At 42.1% G+C, this 18756-nt stretch overlaps 1 protein-coding gene across 8 annotated transcripts in view; it reads left to right on the top strand.

Annotated features, from left to right (window-relative positions):
• Positions 1 to 18756, top strand: part of GTPBP8 (GTP binding protein 8) — a 201139-nt gene that overhangs the window by 92590 nt on the left and 89793 nt on the right. For all 8 annotated transcript variants that reach the window (XR_014824829.1, XR_014824826.1, XR_014824824.1 and 5 more), the window contains one exon: positions 16647 to 16747. The gene's annotated coding sequence lies outside the window, so the exon portion shown is untranslated. The remainder of the gene's footprint in view (positions 1 to 16646; positions 16748 to 18756) is intronic.

Genomic DNA, 18756 nt, shown 5'->3' with positions numbered 1-18756 from the left:
TTTTGAGAGAAAGTGTGGATGTGAAGTTTCTAAGGAGTGGATCAGTGGACCTGTGGATCTGATGTGGTCCCCCCATTCGTATCAGCATCCTGGGGAAATGCGTTAGAAATGTGAAATCCCCAGGCCCATCCCAGAACTACTGAACAGAAGCCCTGGGGTTGGGGATCAATACCCAGTGTTTTAACAAGCCTTCCAGGAGATTCTGAGCCACACTAAAGTTGGAGAACTACAGGCTAAGTTGAGGGCTGGAGGCTCAGCAAGCAACAAGAACATTCTTAGAGCCAAGCATTTGTGATAAAGAAAGAGGTTGGACTTGGCTCTCTGTAGAGGAAATAGATGAAGACGGTTCACACAATGGTGTTTGCAGCTGGAGTGTCCAACAAAAGGGTGAGATCTCACCGGGAACCATAACCCCTTGTACAGCAGCACTGTTTGCGAAGCCCTGCCCCAGGCAGCATCTCAGACTTACAACCTCAGACACCTTCCCCCTCCACACCCTGGACCCTCCCCAGATTCTGAGGCCCAGGGGTGCCTCTGACCCATTGAGCCCTGGGACCTCAGCAGGCTGCACTGCCCACTCTGTTGCTGGATGGGAGCAGCAGGGAAGTCTGAGGCTCCTGCCCCAGACTGGTGCAAAGAGGACAGCTCTGCCAAGAAAAGGGTCCTGGAAGAGCAGTCTCAGCCATGCTGCTTTGAGATGCCAGTGGAGTCCCTTCACCCTGGCACTTTTCTTCTCCCACAGCAGGATTCCCAAGAGCCAGATGGTAGAGATGGGGGGCAAGGCAGTCTGGGAGGGTGGGAACAAAGAAATTTGGAGGTCATGCGTATAGAGGTTTTTTAAAAGGTATCAAAAAAAAAAAAAAAAAAGAAAAGAAAGAAAAAGAAAAGAGAGTGAAGGAATGAGAGAGAAGTCTGGGGTTTTGGAGATAAATCAGGTTACAGATCCACAAGAGGCTAAAGTAGGAGAGGCAGGCACAAGGAGGAGCTGATGGGATGGCTAAAGTGTCCCGTTAAAGGTTTCTACTTCCTTTCCACAAACAATTGAGCACCTACTGGGCACCAGGGGCTCTACTAGGCTCTGAGAGACAAAAATGCCTAAGACACAATTCCTGCCGTCCAGGAGCCTTTGAAGAAAGGCAGAAGCAAATAGAAAAATTGTGCACATTCCTCCCAAAATGACATCTGAAGAAAGGAAGCAAACAAAGCAACTCCCAAAGTTTTTTAAAACATTTCCCTTAAGTTTGAGATTTGAAGTTCAGTGAACAGGTGAAATGTTAACGATCCACTCCTGATCCCTCTCCTTTCCATGCACATACATACTTGGGCTGCCTACAAACACACCCATGCACGCCACAAACACACTTCAGTGGCCAGTGTGTCTTTGTGGAGCTGGCCTGTGAAGGATCGGCCCGGCTGCTTCCGGCCCTGCCACTGGACTCCAGTCTTGATCAGAAAAGCATGAGAAGTTCATGAAAGAAACAAATCCTAGGAGTTTCTGGTACATAAGCCACCACCAGTCTACCCTCCTGTCAGTGAGGTAAGGGTAAAGGAATCTGACAAACACAGATTTAATTTCCTGTGAAATGCACAGGGGGCTAGAAACTAAGAGGGGAGCAGGATTTGGACCAAGACTTTTGGGGTTTTAGCACACAGGCACATAAAATCCTTTTGGTGTGTTTACCAGGCCCAAGCCCCTTGGTTTCAGCATCCTTGGCGGGCACTGCCTCCTCCACCTGAGCCCTTTAGCTCTCCTCCCTTAGGGCCGTCTCTGCATGGAGACGAAAATGAGGGTGTCTTTGTTGGGGTGGTGGCTGGGACTTAGGTCACACGCTTCCCAAGATACCTCTCCCAGTGTCACTTTCCTAGGTCACTGTCCTCCCTTCACACTTTCTCCAAAATTAGGCTGGGGCAAAAAGGAAACTTGAAAAAGGGCCCCTTTGTTACTATGCACGCATCAGCCCCCAGGTATTCCTGGGGTCTGTTCTCTTGCTCCCTGAAGGAAGAAGAAATGAGTTTTCATTCCCGCTCAGGCCTCTGCTGATGTTTATTTCCCTAGGTCAGTTCCAAACAGCCAAATGAATTTTTCAGAAAGCCCACAGCTGGAGTGTCAGGGTCCAGGTAACAATATTAAAGTAATCAAGGGAGGAAATATTTTAGAATCCCTTGGGTGTCGTTTTCACAAAGTTTTCTTCTGGGCATCCTTATACCTCTGGGTTATTCTTTGTCTCCCTCCTTTTGTCCTCCTTGGTCGTTTTCCTCGGCCACTTTTTTCTCTATATCGCTCCCCAAAGCATACGCTATGTGCCTGTGATCCTTAACAAAGTTGATTCCTATTTTTTTTTTTTTTTTTAAAGAATGTTCCTTAGACAAAACACAACCCTGGCTGCAGCTGGAGGCTGCTGGGATTTCTGTGCCTTGTTTTAATGCATGGCCCCTTTCATGAAACCCAGGAGAATTGGGGGTAGGGAGGTGGAGGAAAAAGAGAAGGAGGGGGAAGAGAGGCGTGAACCTTTACACCCAAAGTGGGAGTTTAGAAGTATTTACAACCGTCTTTTCTGGAGACCATTAAGGTTTTATTGCCCTAGTACCAGCAGTTACAATGCTCTGTGGAACTCAGGGCTGAGCCCCTGCCAAGGATCCTCCTGCTCACTACAGCTGGCAAGAGGCCAACTCTAAAGCACGTTCACTTCAGGAAGAGAGGGGGAGCCAGCTCAAGTGGGAGGTGGGTGGGAGGAAAGAGAGAGAAACCCAGAAAGTAAATAAGGCATTCTAAAGTCAGAGCTTTAGCTCCACAGTCAAATAGAGCTAACTCTCTGTGACTTTCCACCATTTACTAGCTTCTGATATTAAACAAGTGGTTTGACCACTCCAAGGCTGGGGTTTCCCATCTGTAAACCAGAGCTCATGAGAGCACCCACTTTCTTGGATTATCGGGAGGATTAAATAAGACAAATTCTGTAAAGAGTTTAGTACAGTGTCCGGTTTACAGTAAGAGGTGAATATGTATTCTTTTATATTGATATGTTTGTAAGTATCCTTCCCTTGGAAGAAGGGAAAGACCACTGAGTTCACACTTTCTCTAAAGATGAGAGTGTATAGAGACGAGACCGAATGACTTTCTTACCTCTAAACATTCCCTTTTGAGGCAGCTCTCCCAGCCAAGCCTGTTGGGTACCTCGGATGTGGGAGAAAAAGACCAGTAAAAAAAGAAGAAAAGTGAGAGGAAAAAAGAAGAGATGATGAAAGCAAAGGAGATTTATAGGGATAAATAATTGGGAAAAGACAGGCAAAAAAAAAAAAAAAAACTGAGGGAAAGAAAATAAAATGGAAACGGTCAAAGATGGAAAGAAGTCTTGCAGCTGGACATAGACTAAGCAGGAAATGTGGACGAGAGGCAGAGTAGCCTAAAAACCTGCAGGGTTCGGTTTGCTGGCCACTGTGCCCTCAGGGAGGGTAATAACTCCTAAAAGCTACGAGCCTGTGGGTATTTAAAAGGAACCTAAGCAGCAGAGCAAAACTTCCTGCAGAGCATATAACCCCTGTGTATACTTTCTGTCAATCACAATTCTCCCTTCTCAGCTTTCCTGCGCTGTGGATAAATGACCCACCTCTAGCTCCCAGTCTCACACCTACAGACTCTCCTGTAAATCCTGAAAGAGACTCTCAGCTCTCTAAGGTAATGGCTAAGTTCACCGTGCTGTGGGTGCCCCTGCTGCAAGGTGCAGGGTTAAATTATCTCATGCCTGGAGCTTACCAAGTGCTCCATGTGTGTCTGTTGAATGACTTGAATGAATGAGTGAGTCATTTGATGCAGGCCTACATGACTGCTAAAGGTTACAGGGTTTCTTCTTTTACAGGGAGGGGCGAAATGTTTTAGAATTAGGTAGTGGTGGTGTTTGTGCAACCTTGTGAGGGTACTAAAACTGCTGAATTGTACACTTTAAATCAGTGAATGTTATGATATGTGAATAATATCTCGACGAGACAAATACAAATGCGCTAAGTTAAGCCTTAGAGAAATAGTCACGACTAACACTATAGTCTTCCAGTTTGCTCTTGACATTGGGTCCTCTTCCTATCCCTTTGCTCCTTCTCAGAACATAAGGACTAAATAATTACCTTCAAAAGTCTTTTTCAACTTTTCCTTGGGTTTTCCCAAGTGAGGCCTTACCCAAGTGAAGCCAAGGATGATTAGAGCTCATAGAAATGAGGTGACTAAATAGGTGGGGCTCAGCCTCCTCTTGAACATTTCTCTGAGCTGTGTAAACGTTTCCTGCTGGAACACCCTGAAGACAAAGATTCCCCCTCTTAGTGAATCATCCCAGCCACCAAGGCTTAATTCACGTTGTCTTAGTTCATATCAGCCCAGCCACCAAGACTCAGCTGCTAAGAAATTCTAGGAAATCAATGGCAGTGTTAACTCATCTTAAGGTATGTTAGCCTTAAGTGCTTTTCTGAAACACCTTATCTTCTTTGACAGTCAGGAGCAGTGATGTGAGCAGCAGTGATTTTCCAGACGGGATGAAGAACAAAGTCTAGCAATAGATTCGCATGCTCTTTCAACCTCCCCGCACAGAGGACCTATATATACACAGACAGTTTCCTAGCATTGGAAGCTACTCTTTTCTATAAACACTTCAGTTGTGTGAGATTGTGTGGTTAACTTAGATACAGTGCACTTCTCAAAGCATGAAGCTTATTTCAGTTACTTGTTTAGTCCCAGCAAAGGAAACTCCCAAATCTTAAGCACCATTTAATACATCAATAAGCAGATTGCTTAGACAAACAGGATTTCAGTTTTGGAGGCTAATGTCTGCTCTAGTCCTATAAAGTAAAGAGGGAATGAGTCCATACATGTCTGCATCTCATTCTAAGCTTTGGGCCATGTACCAGGTCTCCAAGAAAAATTGAGAAAAGCAGGCTATCTTCTCTTTCAAATTCCTTCTCCAGCATCCAATCATGGACAGAATAAAAATGTAAAAAAGTGAAATGCTACTTATTCAATCTTGAACTAAATAAACAAACATTAACATCTTCTTTCATTCAAGAATTTATGTGAACTGAGGGGCCTTAGGAGCTTCCAAAAAGCCCACCCAGTCATTCTACATAACCCATCAACTCACTAAGAATCTCAGTTACCAGTCCTACAAAGTGAGATTTGATCTTGATCTTGATTCCCAGTGTTGTCACTACAAAGGCCCCATTCCTGTATTTTTCCCATGGTGTCATCAGCCCACCAGAGCCTCAAATCCCCACGAGCTCCCAATGCTAAAAACCAAATTAATTACCTGGCGTCATCATCAGTCAGGAGTTTGTTGAAAGTTAAATGTATATGATTCCTTTTAAACTTTAAAGTTATTGAAGAAAAGCTTTTAGAGCCCCCCCCTTTTTTTTTGTCTTTGAGGATCCCCGCCTGTTCAAGGACCCCAGATTGGAGTTTCTGACCAGATAATCTGTGAGGCCTTTCCTAGCTTCAGGATTCCCCAGGTCTAGAAATCTGAAGGTGAATGAATGCATCACAAGTTTCCTGGATTTGCCTCTCCTTTCAGCTTACCCTGCAGATTTTCCCTGAAAATCAGAGCCACCCCCTGGCTGGACTGCCCACTCAGAACCAGCTCTTACTATCCCCAGAGTTAGGGGAAAACAATGCAAAGCCAAGGAAATGGACATTATTTGGATTTAAATCCTGGTTGTTAATTTCTTCCCAATGCCCTTGGTCTAGAAATTTAAGGGAAATGGCTCCCTCTTTGTCTTTTCCACAAGGCTTTGCAAATATATGAGATGAAGAGAAAAATTCTTATCACTGTTCCTCAGGTAGTAAGCCATAAAACTCGTGACCCAGTGCGATCTGAGAGAATCCTTGCACAGAGGGAAACAGCCATTCTGCTAAAATTTAAGAGAAAGGCAAAGGAAGAGAAAGGAAGACACCCAGGTCCCCAGAGATGCTATAGCTTCTTTCCCCAGTGCCTGTCCACTTGTAAGGGGGCAGAGACCTCGATCCCAAGCTCATCCTTTATACCTCTTATTAGTGTAGTTTTGTAGACCCTGTGGATGGCATCCATTCGTATCAAACTTCCATCATTGCAGAAAATCCAGAGTGGTTTCTTTTGCTATAGCAAAGATCACTGATGCCAGCAGCCCTTCTCACAGTGGCCAGCATGGTCACTTTCGCTGTCTCCAGTGTCAGCAAGCTTGCAGTGTTCCTTGGCTTGTCCACTTTTATTAGAATGCCTACGTTGCCACTGCCTAATTTTTAAAGATCAAGATAAAAAATACTTTCCCTCAAACTTAGAAACTTCTGTTCACGTTGGGAGAGGACAGTTCTTCAACTTATTCGTTAATGATCTAATTGATTTATGAAGAGTACTTTATATCCCTCTTTGGAGTCTCAAAAGAAGACATTTCTGAGAGCCATATTTGTATACAATAGTTCCCACTTGTCCACAGGGGCTATGTCCCAAGATATACCCAGTGGATGCCTGAAACCGTGGATAGTTCTGAACCCTGAATAATTTTTTTTCCTATGCATATATACCTATGATAAAGTTTAATTTATAAATTAGGCACAGTAAGAGATTAGTGACAATAACTAACAATGAAATAGGACCATTATAACTATATACTGTTATGAAAGTTATGTGATTGTGATCTCTCTTTCTCTCTCTCAAAGTACCTTACTGTATTATACTTGCCCTTCTTTTGGTGATGTGAGGTTTTAAAATGCCTGCATGAGGAGATGAAGTGAGGTGATGATGCAGGCATTGTGACATAGTGTTAGGCTACTGTTGGCCTTCTGGTGATAGTTCAGAAGGACTATCTGCTTTGTGTGATGCTGCAGCTTCACACTGTGATGATGTTGGTGGTCGGGGATCCCAAAGGGGGAGCACAAGATTTCGTCATGCTTCCCAGAATGGCATGCAATTTAAAACTTATGAATTGTTTACTTCCAGAATTTTCCATCTAATATTCTCGGCCCACAGTTGATCACAGATAACTGAAACTGTAGAAAGTGAAACCACAGGTAGTAGGGGACCAGTGTATTTTCATTGCAACACACTGGTCCTTGCTCTATCCTTTCCAGAGCACCTTAAGCATTGTTGTTCCCTTTCCCTGATGCTCTTTCAAGAAAATGCTTCATGTTTTCAGGTTGAATGTGTTATTAATTCAGGCTGTATGAGCCTCTTCCTAGGAAGTTAACCTGTTTCCTGGTGGCCCCCAGCAAAGTCTTTGTGTGTTATTCATATATTAGGTTGATTTTGAATTATTCCTCCAGAGAAATTGGAAAATCATCCAAAAACACTTCAGGAAATTAAGCATTCCTGGTTTTTATTCATCATCACTGTCATCATCATCTCTCAGCACCATGCTTTTAAATCTTTCTATAAGCAAATAATTGAATTGAATGGGCTTCTGAGGTCAGAAAAACTTAAGATTGCTTACTGTTTTCCACATTTATGGAAAGTGTGTTGGAACCTGAATATGAAGCACACTCAAGTTTACTGGTATTTTTAACAGATTTTATTTGAGCATAATTGACCTATGAAGCTGTGTTAGTTTCAGGTGTACAGAAAAGTGTTATCAGTTATACATACATCCATTCCTTTTCTGATTTTTTTCCCACGTGGGTTATTACACAGTATTGAGTAAATAACCCTGTGCCATACATAGGTCCTTGTTACCTATTTATTTTATATATACTAATGTGTATATGTCAGTCCCAACCCCTTAATTTATTCCCCTCCCCTACATTTCACCTTTGGTAACCATAAATTTGGTTTTAAAATCTTTGAGTCTGTTTCTTTTTTGAAAGTTCTTTTGTATCATTTTTTATTAGATTCCACATATTGGTGAAATCATGTATTTGTCTTTAACTTTCTTCGCTTAGCATAATAATTTCTAGGTTCATCCATTTTGCTGCAAGTGGCATTATTTCATTATTTTTTATGACTGAGTAATATTCCATTGTGTATATGCACCACATCTTCTTTATCCAGTCCTCTGTGATGGACATTTAGGTTGCTTCCATGTCTTGGTTATTGTGAATGGCACTTCAGTGAACATTGGGGTGAATATATCTTTTTGAATTATGGTTTTCACCAGATATGGGTGCAGGAGTGGGATTGGTGGATCATATAGTAGTTCTATATTTAGTTTTTTGAGGACCCTCCATACTGTTCTCCACAATGGTTGCACTGGCTTATATTCCCAGCAACAGTGTAGAAGGGTTCCTTTTTACTCATACTTTAAGAATTAAATTCCACTCAGGACACTGACACTTTCCCTTCCATTCCTGTCCTGGGTGGCATCTTCATAGCCATAAATGAAGGGGGAGTAGAAACAGTTTGTGAACCCTACTGCATACTATGTCTGGTTATTTCAGTAACTCTCACCACAGACACTTGAAGCTGGTGTTACTATATATCTTCTCACTTTTTAAAAATTGAATTATAGTTCATTTACAATGTTGTTGTCACTGTACAACAAAGCGATTCAATTATACATATATACACACTCTTTTTTAAAAATATTTTTTTCCATTATGGTTTATCAAGACATTGAATATAGTTCTCTGAGCTATACAGTAGGACGTTGTTGTTTATCTCCTCCATATATAATAGCTCACATCTGTTAACCCCAACTTCCCACCTCATTCCTTTCTCAACACCTCCCCACTTGGCAACCTCAAATCTGTTCTTGTCTGTGAGTTTGTTTCTGTTTTGTAGATAGGCTCATTTTTGTCATGTTTGAAATTCCACATATAAGTGATATCATATGGTATATGTCTTTCTGTTTCTGACTTATTTCACTTAAAATGAGAATCTCTAGGTCCATCCATTTTGCTGCAAATGGCATTATTTCATTCTTTTTTTTACAGCTGAGTAGTATTCCATCATATATAGGTACCACATCTCTTAATCCATTCATCTGTCGATGGACATTTAGGTGTTTTCCTTGCCTTGGCTATTGTAAACAGTGCTGCAATGAAAATAGGAGTCCATGTATCTTTTTTGAATTATAGTTTTGTCTGGATGTATGCCCAGGAGTGGGAATGATGGATCATGTGGTAACTCTATGCTTAGTTTTCTGAGGACCCTCCATACTGTTTTCCATAATGGTTGCACCAACTTACATTCCCACCAACAGTATAGGAGGGTTCCCTTTTCTCCACACCCTCTCCAGCATTTGTTATTTGTAGACTTTTTAATAATGATCATTCTGACCAGTGTGAGGTGGTACCTTCTTATAGTTTTGATGTGCATTTCTGTAATAATTAGCAGTGTTGAGCATTTTTCATGTGCTTATTGGCCATTTGTATTTCTTCTTTGAAGAAATGTCTATTTAGGTCTTTGGCCCGTTTTTCAATTGGGTTGTTTGTTTTTCTGTTGTTGAGCTTTATGGGCTATTTGTATATTTTGGAAATTAAGCCCTTGTCATACACCTTCTCACTATTTAACAGCAGTTGCTCAGAGTTAGTCACTTTGTCATCTTTGGTTTGTGCAAAGCTCTTACGTTGGCTTATTTCTCCCTCTATACCCATAGCTGCTCCCGTTTCACTACCATACCCCATAGGCAACATGCTTAATACAACTTTAAAGGCACTCCTGCACTAGATATTACCCTCTGTGTGTGTATTTTTATTTACATAAATAGATTCCAAAACATCTTTTGTCTATCACTGGCGATTGCCTCTGATGGCATCCAAGTGCCTCTGTGGGCTTCAAGATATTGGAAATGACAGCTGTTCTTTGTACACTTTCATCTAAGTGACAAAAGAACCTAAGGAATAACCAAGCATCCACACTTAAAGCTATCCCCTTTCGTACAAACCTCCTTTCCCAGTCTCCCTGTACCCTCTACCGAGACAATATCCAGAACTAAAAGACAAGGTACACAGTGTACTTTTGCTAAATCTGAAAGTCTGTTAGATTAGGCTTTGTTCCAGTCTGAAAAGTATTATTTCCCCTGTTCTGATGAGGGGTGGGTCACATTATTTGTAAGGCAGAGTCCAAATATGGAAATGACATCACCCAAACCAGGAGAAGCCAGAGGTGTCTCCTCAGCCATTTCATGAACAAGGATGGAGAACTGAAGAGATGTTGGGCACTTTTATGGCTCATGCCTCACTTATTTTTCTCTATACTGGGTGAGGTTCTGCATATGATCCTGGTTTCTAGCCACTGCCTGAATGGACTTTTAGGGCCTATCCATGTGGACCAGTCTCGCCAGAATCTGCTTTTGATGGCTCCCTAAGGAAGACCAGCCCTTCTTAGACCTCACAGATGACCGTTAGACAGTTTCTACCAGCCGTCTCCACATCGAAACCCATCAGCTCCTTCCCATATCACATTCCTGTAAGGTTTCAAAATGTCAGAGACCTGGAGAGGCTATATTTTGGGCTGAGTTTCAGCTCCCTCTTCTTAGGAAGAAAGAAATGAAGTGCACCATTGGCCACAAAGGGAGATTCCAAGGTCAGAGGTCTTAGGTCCTAGGCTCTTGCCCTTTGAACTTCTATCTCTACTGTGTCCTCTCTCTCCTGAGCCCATACAGTTCCGTTCTGAACACCCAGGACACCCCTGACCATCCCAGGGTTATAGAGGGCCAGGTAGAATTGCTCCTGAGGGATCCTCAGCTAGACATTCATGTGTATGCTGTCTTGTGTAATTCAAGCATGTTGTTATCCTAAACAGAGGACACAGACTGTTTTGCTCTTGTCCCAATGGGCCCCTTGGTCAGCAGCAGGATTCAATCTTCTCCCTTCGATAGTCAAGTAGGAAGATTTATTTTACTTTGCTATGGCCCAAGATCTGCTTATTGGGAAGGATGCTTAGCCAGTTTGCAGCAGCCTTGCTGGGACCTGGATGGGAAATTCAGTGGAATATCTTTCTGGCTTAGCTGCAGGATTAAAGTTCAGAGTTCCAGCATGCTTGCCTTCACTCACCCTGCAGGGTCACTGCTGGGACACATGGGGCCCTACACTGCTCTGGGACTTCACACTTTTTTTTTTCTTCTTTTTTTTCTTTTTATGGCCTCATCCACAGCATATGGATATTCCTGGGCCAGGGATTGAATCCAAGCCACAGCTGTGACCTGAACTGCAGTTGCAGCGACACCAGATAATTTAACCCACTGTGCCGGGCCAGGGATTGAACATGCAGCTCCACAGCGACCCAAGCTGCTGCATTCAGATTCTTAACAAACTGTGCCATGGTGGAAATGCCATTGCTTTTTTGTTTGTTTGTTTTTAACTTTAAGATCATGTTATAGCAGAAAAAGCAGTGCCCAGGAAAATCCAAACTTTATTGACCATGCTAAGTGAGATAAGTGAACATTATTACCAGCCTCATTGGTTCACATCAATTTTTTGACCAAAAGAGTTTTGAGAAAAAAAACATTTTGTGATTTTTAGAGCTCTTTTTCAGATGTGGAAATTGTAGATAAAGGATTATGGAGCTAATTAATTGAAAAAAAAAAAAGCATGTACTAAACTTTCAGCACCAGAAGGATACATATTCAAATCCTTTTAGACCAACTTGAGCAAAGTCATTTAACTGCTCTGAAATCAGTTTCCTCATCTGTAAAAATAAAGGTTCTCATAGTTACCTGGTAGTAGTGTGTGGAAGATTAAAAGACATGGCAGGTGCAGTACCTGGCTGGCATAGAATAAGGGGAAAAAAGAGAGAGAGAGAAATATTAATTTTAGGCTATGTGGAGGGATGCAGGGATGAACTGGAACAATGAAACATTGGAAGAAACTTAGATCTGGGAGGGCAGTGAGCCAATGGAAAACCTTAATCTGAGTTTGGAAAGGAACAAGGGAAAGAAGAGGCTGAAGAATGGGAACTCACCAGTGGGCTAGGTGGGTTCCAAGAAGGCTGGAGCCTCTAAAGTATGTGTCTTGGGCCATCTATAACAAGAACATGGCACAATGGAGCTAAGGGATGGGCATAACATTCAGGGGTAAAAGTTGAGACCCCAAATGGGGACTTTCCTGTTGGATCTTTAAGGAACCAGTTGATGTGTCTCTCAGCATCAAGTGAGTTTTTCCACTAGGATTACCTGGCTCTTACTCACCTGGATGCATGCCTCCCATATGATCTTACTGCACTCAAGGCCAGGTGACTAAATTCATATTGCACAAAAGCCCCCAAACAGAAATGAGAAGTAGCTGCTAAAGGCTATAATGTAGTGCATGCTTAGGAAAGGGCCAGACACTGGGCAAAGGCATTTTATATCCATCACCTCCTTAAATTCTCACAACACCAGGAGGAATGTATTATTTTCCACCTACTATAGATAAGGAGACTGAGGCTCAGGAAAGTTAAATGATGGCCCAAGGTCACAGAGCAGGTAAGTGGCAAAACTGGAATTTATCTCTGATTAATGGCACGAACCACTGCACTGTACTTACTTACTGCTGGTTAGCAACATATGTCATAGATTTTATATGAGAAGTCCCTAAGCTCTCAGATATTGCAGATGGAAGGCTACGGTGGTGGAGCTTTTGTGGGTAGGACCTTGGCCCCCTTCAAAGTCCTTCTTCTCAGCCATGTCCCAGCTCCAGGCTGACACCCACTGGGTGCAGCAAACATAGGGAACCCACAATCCTTTAAGAAGCCATCCTTTTAAGGAGACATAAAAACATTTTAATTTGTCATAAAATCAGAAGAGAAAAATGTATCAAATTTATTATGTTCAAAGGAGTTATAAAGGATACCTTTTAATACTTTTTTATAATGATTTTTATTTTTTCCATTATAGCCGGTTTACAGTGTTCTGTCAATTTTCTACTATACAGCAAGGTGACACAGTCACACATACATATATATACATTCTTTTTCTCACATTATCATGCTGTATCATTAGTTACTAGATAGAGTTCCCAGTGCTATACAGCAGGATCTCATTGCTTATCTATTTCAAAGACAGTAGTTTGCATCTATTAAGCCCAAATTCACAATCCATCCTTTTAATACTTTTATATGGAAGAAGGGGCATACAAAGGCCAAAGTACCTAGGGCCCATGAACACCTTTAACACGGCCCTGCTTGCTTGCTTGCTTGCTTTCTTTCTTTCTTTCTTTTTTCATCCTTTCTTTACCATTTTAATTTTTTCTTTTCTTTCTTTCAGTTGCACCCACAGCATATGGAATTTCCTGAGCCAGGAATCAAAAACAAGCCACAGCTGCAACTTAAACATCAGATCCTTAACCCACTACACCGGGCATCTAATTTGCGCCCCCTGAGCCACCAGAGACAACACTGGATCCTTACTGCATTGCACCATGGTGGGAACTCCCCCTGCATGCTTTCTTAAATCATCTGGAAAATGTATAGTGTGTAATTGCAGTCCTTGCATAGCATTGCCTCCTCTTTCATTCATTTGAGGAGACATCATTCTGGAAATCCTTAAGTAGGAAACATATGCTTTTCTTGGCAGGCTGTACTTTTTGGCTAACATAAGAGTTGATACAAATACATCCAAGTACTAGGATATACAAATGTGAACAGATACTTAAAGCTTAATATTCACAAGCTATACCCAAGGATTGTGTACCCCAACTTGTCCATGGATATAAATTCATAAGCACCAAGGGGCAACCATAGGACCTTCACTGTAAATATAATAACCTACACACACACACACACACACTTTTCCAACAACAAAACAAATAGACAAGGAGCCAAGTAGATCAAATTACTATACCACCAACAGTTGAAAAGAGAAAAATCCCAGATTTGGAGTCCAATCTGTGGTAGGTAAATATAGAAGCAAGAGAGGGTAGGAAAAAGGATACTGCTTTGCAAATTGAGCCAATGCATTTAGTATTATTATTTTTTAAGATCCAGGACCAGAGCACTCTCTGAGTTTCCCCAAGTAGGCATCCCCTGTTCTCTGAGGACTTCCAGATCTGCACCAGCCAGCAATAATATCAGATTTGAGGACTGAGTTGGGGGTCAAGACCAGGGAAGAAGGGGAGGGGTAAAAGCTTTGTGAGGGGGTCCATGGTTAAAAACAAGCTCAGAAACAGCTGAAAAGCCAGAGAAGAAGCTATCTCATTAATTGGACCTCTTTCACCTCTTTCCTTTCCCATTTTGCCTGCAATTCTCCTCCCTTCACAGAATGTGCCCAGGCAAGACAGTAAAAAGGGATTATCTGTCCTGTTCTACAAAGCCAAGTTATTTTTGGTTAATTGGGGGTGAAAATGTGAGGCAACCTCTCAGAAAAGATACCCTCAAGTCCTACCTATTTGGAATCAACAGATCCCAAACCCATACCCATGAGATGTGTACTCATAATGGGGGCCTCAGGCTTCAATGTGATTCCTGTAATATTCATTGATCTAGAAAGCTGGGAGATTTAGGTATTTGGGTTCACTAATTCATTCCACGAAGATATAATGCCACCTATTGAAATAATAATGTGTAGTAATAATAATAAAGGGATAACTATGTGCCTGGCACTAAGTACTTTATTTGCAATGATCTCATCTAATCCTCACACCTCCATGAATGAATGAGTCACTGCTACTGCAGAGAAGAAATTTTACAGACAAGGAAGCCGCAGCTTGGAGACATTAAATAATCTACCCAAGTTCTCACAGCTAGTGGATTGATCAGATGCACTGTAACTCAGATCTCTTGTATAGTTTACCTTGCATTATTTTTTCATTACTATTCATCATTTAGTGTTCTTTCCAAATTTTAACTGCTAGAAATACTATGGTAATATAATTTTTATACATAGAGCTTTTCTCTTATTCTTGATTATTCCTTAGGATGAATTCACAGGAGTAATATGTCTGGATCAAGTGGTTTAAATATTGGTTGGCTCTCACTATGTATTGCCAAATTACATTTTGAAAGGTTTTGCTCATTTACACTGGGAACATCATGCTACAAATGACCTATTTTTCACAAATCCTTTTCAACGCTATTTGCTGTTAAGATTTGGCTGCTCTCTGGCTACCATTTCACATTCACTGGCAAAGGTTCTCAGGAATTCAGTAGCATCCCAGGGCTGTGAATCTGCTGGTTTATAATTGGCTCCATGAAGGCCTATCACCTCTTACTCCATCTCCCATCTGTTGGCCAATATCTGTAATTCTACTATTAAGGACTCATTCTTTTGGCTGAAGGTTTAGAGTTTTTCTAAAATGTCCCCTGGGAAGTGTTACTTTTAAATGGCTATCAGTTATTTACATTCTGTTATGAAGGTAAAGAACCAGATAATTTTGAGAAGGAAAGGAAGCCAGGGGACAGTGATTGGAGTGATACATCTATGGACAAAACAAAGTTCTTGTCCTAAAGAGGCTTACATTTTAAGTGACTGGAGGCAGTCAAACAAATAAACATATAATGTGTCAGGAAGTCATCAATGCTGTAAAGTGTTGTCTCTAAAAAGGAAAGTTGTCAGAAGCCAGGATCTCTGGCAGGGACTCTGGGGGTCAGATAACCTGCAGAGTCATGGGCTTGGGGCAAGTATGTGAGACTGAGGCATATGGCAGGAAAATAAAAATTACAGAGAAATCACTAGGAAATGAGGAAGCTTTCTGACTCTTACCAGGCAATACTCTAGACCCCCTTCATATCTTCCAACAAAGATCCATGATTTTAGTTACCAGATCCCTCACTTGGCTATAAGCATGTGAAAGACTGTGTATAGACAGGTATTATTGTTCTATGTCCGGACCCCGCTTTCAGGCCTCCCTGAGAAGTGCCTGTGGTGGGAAGCATGGAAAGCCTTGGAAGTCAAGGTTCTCCCTCACCCTTTGCTGCAGGACTTTGGCCAGGCCCCTAACTGCTCTGTCCTGGGCCTCGGTTAAAAAAAATGAGGAGTTTAGATTCTAGAAAGATGGTATCCATGGTCCCTTCCAACCCCAGTCCTCTTCTACCTCAGCTTGCATTTCTGCCAATGAGCCTTCCAAGTAAACGGCAGGATTAATCCATCAGCTCCGCTGGGCTGGGAGAGGAAGGGAGCAGGCGGAGGAAGCATCAATGGTATTGCACTCCAGTGAGCACTGAAGAGGCTCCATTCATGGACCAACAAAACCTGGGAGAAGCCTCAGACTTAATCAGCCAGGGAGACTCCAGCAGTAGGAACAAAGGAAATCACAGCCTTATTTGGGAATCCAGACATAGCTTCTGTGTTTTCCCTCGGACCTGAGTCTACAAGCTCCTCCAGTGCACGTGCGCATGCAGACAGACAGACAGACAGACACACACACACACACACACACACACACACACACACACACACACACAGTGGGATTACAGGTTTCAGAAGGAAAGGGGAAGACAAAGAGGTAAAGACAGAGCAGCTGAGGATTTAAGTAACAGCTGATATGAGAGCCTCATTTTAACACTATCTTTTAGACCAGCCTCTAGGAACAATTATAGTTTGGTTAGTTTTATAAAATTAAGATCCCTTTCACACTTACTAACTGATGAGCCCTTTGATGAAGTTCAGAATGGAACTCTTGCATGGATTTCTGCATGAAACCTTTAGGGTTCTAGAGTAATTTACAGGCATTTTTTTTTAAACTATTCTGACATCATTCTAGCGAAGTAGGTTGGGATTATGCACAGTCCCATTTTGTAAGTAGAAAAACCAAGGTTGTGTTTCATGGCTGCTTCTTATGCCTACAGTATGCTGCTACAATCACCTGAGCCAGCTCATCATCAGGCATGATCCTTGACCCTGAATGGATGGTGGTGAGAATGAGCAGACTGCCATCACCCTTCCATAGGTAAGTGCCAGGAGGATGAGCAAGCAGGATGCCACACAACCAGTAACCTTCCTAGAAATAGAGGCATGATGCTATCCCTCTCCATGCTCATCTAAATGCCATGCTCTGTCTTTGTCAGAGGCCAAAAGCATCTGGAAAGATTATATTAGGATGACTCACAAAATTAAATAATTACTTGTTTTTGTTTTGTCTTGTATTCATGCTTTTCTTCATGTGACCTTCTGCTGCCCTACACTATCATAAATTGCATCTTTCTGAAGGCATCTAAGTTTGCAAACATGAGTATGTATTAGTAGCATTTCAACTAGTAGGCGTTATCTTTTAAAAGGAGCTGGAGCCGTCTCCTATGAGGTCTTCAACTAAGGTATTTGCTGAATAGCTTTAGGGCAAGTTTCTTTGGCTGAAAAGTCTAGTATGAAAATGAAAATAATTCTGCAAGCAAAGAATGAAGCTAAGCATGTTCATTTATTTTTCTACCAGGAATGAGTAAGAGATGTGAGATTAAAAATTATTGTTGAGTTGCCATGACCAGTGGATGATGGACATGGTTTCTCTGTTTAAAATATACCTTGGCCACAACTAATGTAGGAAAAACCTTGGAGATGTTTCTTGTGGGTTCAGCTATCTCCCTTTTCTCTGTTCCTCTTCCTACTAGGGATTTGTTTTTACCAGTGAATTAGGTGGGCCTTGTCATTCCATCAAGAGGTTCTTAATCTTTGCCCTATGTTTTGATGTTTTCCCTGGGTAACATCTCTTACTTGAGACTAATCCCCCCCATTTCATTAATACTTTCCAGTCCAGTTATGGCTTCCTGATAATTGGACAATTTCAGGCATATCCCCAGAACCTGGGGATCCAGAGAGCCTTCAAAGCAGCATTCCTCCACAACTCCCTGTGGAAGATCTGTCATGGGTTCAGGCTAGTTCTTCAGACCTCTCTTCTTCACCATCTCAGAGGAAGCCAGAACTCTTGACCAGGTTTGTGAGCAAAACAAGGGAAGCTGTTGTAGTTGTGAAACTATTTGGAAGGTTTTGGCCCTTCTGGTGGCCCTGATGCTTCTTGAGAGTTCTCTTCCCACTCTCGGTGGTGTGAGTGTAAATTATCCAGAAGCCTCCAGGCCCCTTCATCATCACAGGTCTCACCTTCCCACTCAACTCTCTTTCCAAGTGTGAAAACATAGCTTCTGTAGACCTGCCAGCTCCCTAGAGTTGGCCCCCTGCCCCGCATATACAAAGTTCCTTCCTACTTTGGTGGCATCTATCATTAGAAGGGATTAGAGGTGTTTTGCACAGCTGGCACACAGTGGACACAGTGTATATGTTGGCAGAATTGAACAGGCTGCCAAGAAAGGGACGTACCCTTCTGCCATAAAACTGCAGTAGAATTTGGCTTGCGTTTGGGACAGTGATTCTCAAAGGGTGGTCTAAGACTCACAGCAGGCAAAAGGGTCTGCTTTGTGAGCCTTAAAAAAGTTAAAGTATGTCCCTTGGACTGGGGGTGGATGGGGTAAGTGAACCATGTATTGTTTTTTTTTTGTGGGTTTTTTTTTTTTTTTTTTTTTGCATTAGTCAAGAAAATTTGAGAGTACTGGATAAATGTATGGTTTTGCCAGGAAGCAAAGAGATGGTGACTATCTTTGAAGAGTATCTTCTGTTGCACCTGAAAATGGGCAGCTCAGCCTGTGACACACAGGGATGCACTGAAGGTCCACTGATGGCCTTGACCTCAGAGACTCATCACTGTCCTTTTAAGTTCTGATAGCTGACTCTCCTGACCTTATTAGAATAGCACTCCCCACCCCCAAGAGCTGAAACCCCAAGCCTGTGTGCATCCAGATATCACACACATACTTGCACATACATGCGTGCATGATGAAAGTTTGTTAATTAACTTTGATAACTGATAAGGGTATAGGTCATCCCTCGGGCCTGATCAGTGCATTCCTTCAGAATGGAGGATGCAAGTTGCGTTTCAGAAAAATCTTTCCTTAAGGAAACTTTAAGCTCTCT

Source organism: Sus scrofa, chromosome 13 (genome assembly GCF_054392235.1).
Source record: "Sus scrofa isolate SSC_HxYL_T2T_F1_AM1 chromosome 13, Sscrofa_HxYL_maternal_Yorkshire_Landrace_v2.0, whole genome shotgun sequence".
Classification (NCBI taxonomy): Eukaryota; Metazoa; Chordata; class Mammalia; order Artiodactyla; family Suidae; genus Sus; species Sus scrofa.
The sequence above is the reverse complement of the archived record's forward strand: the minus strand, read 5'-3'. Positions and strand labels throughout refer to the sequence as shown.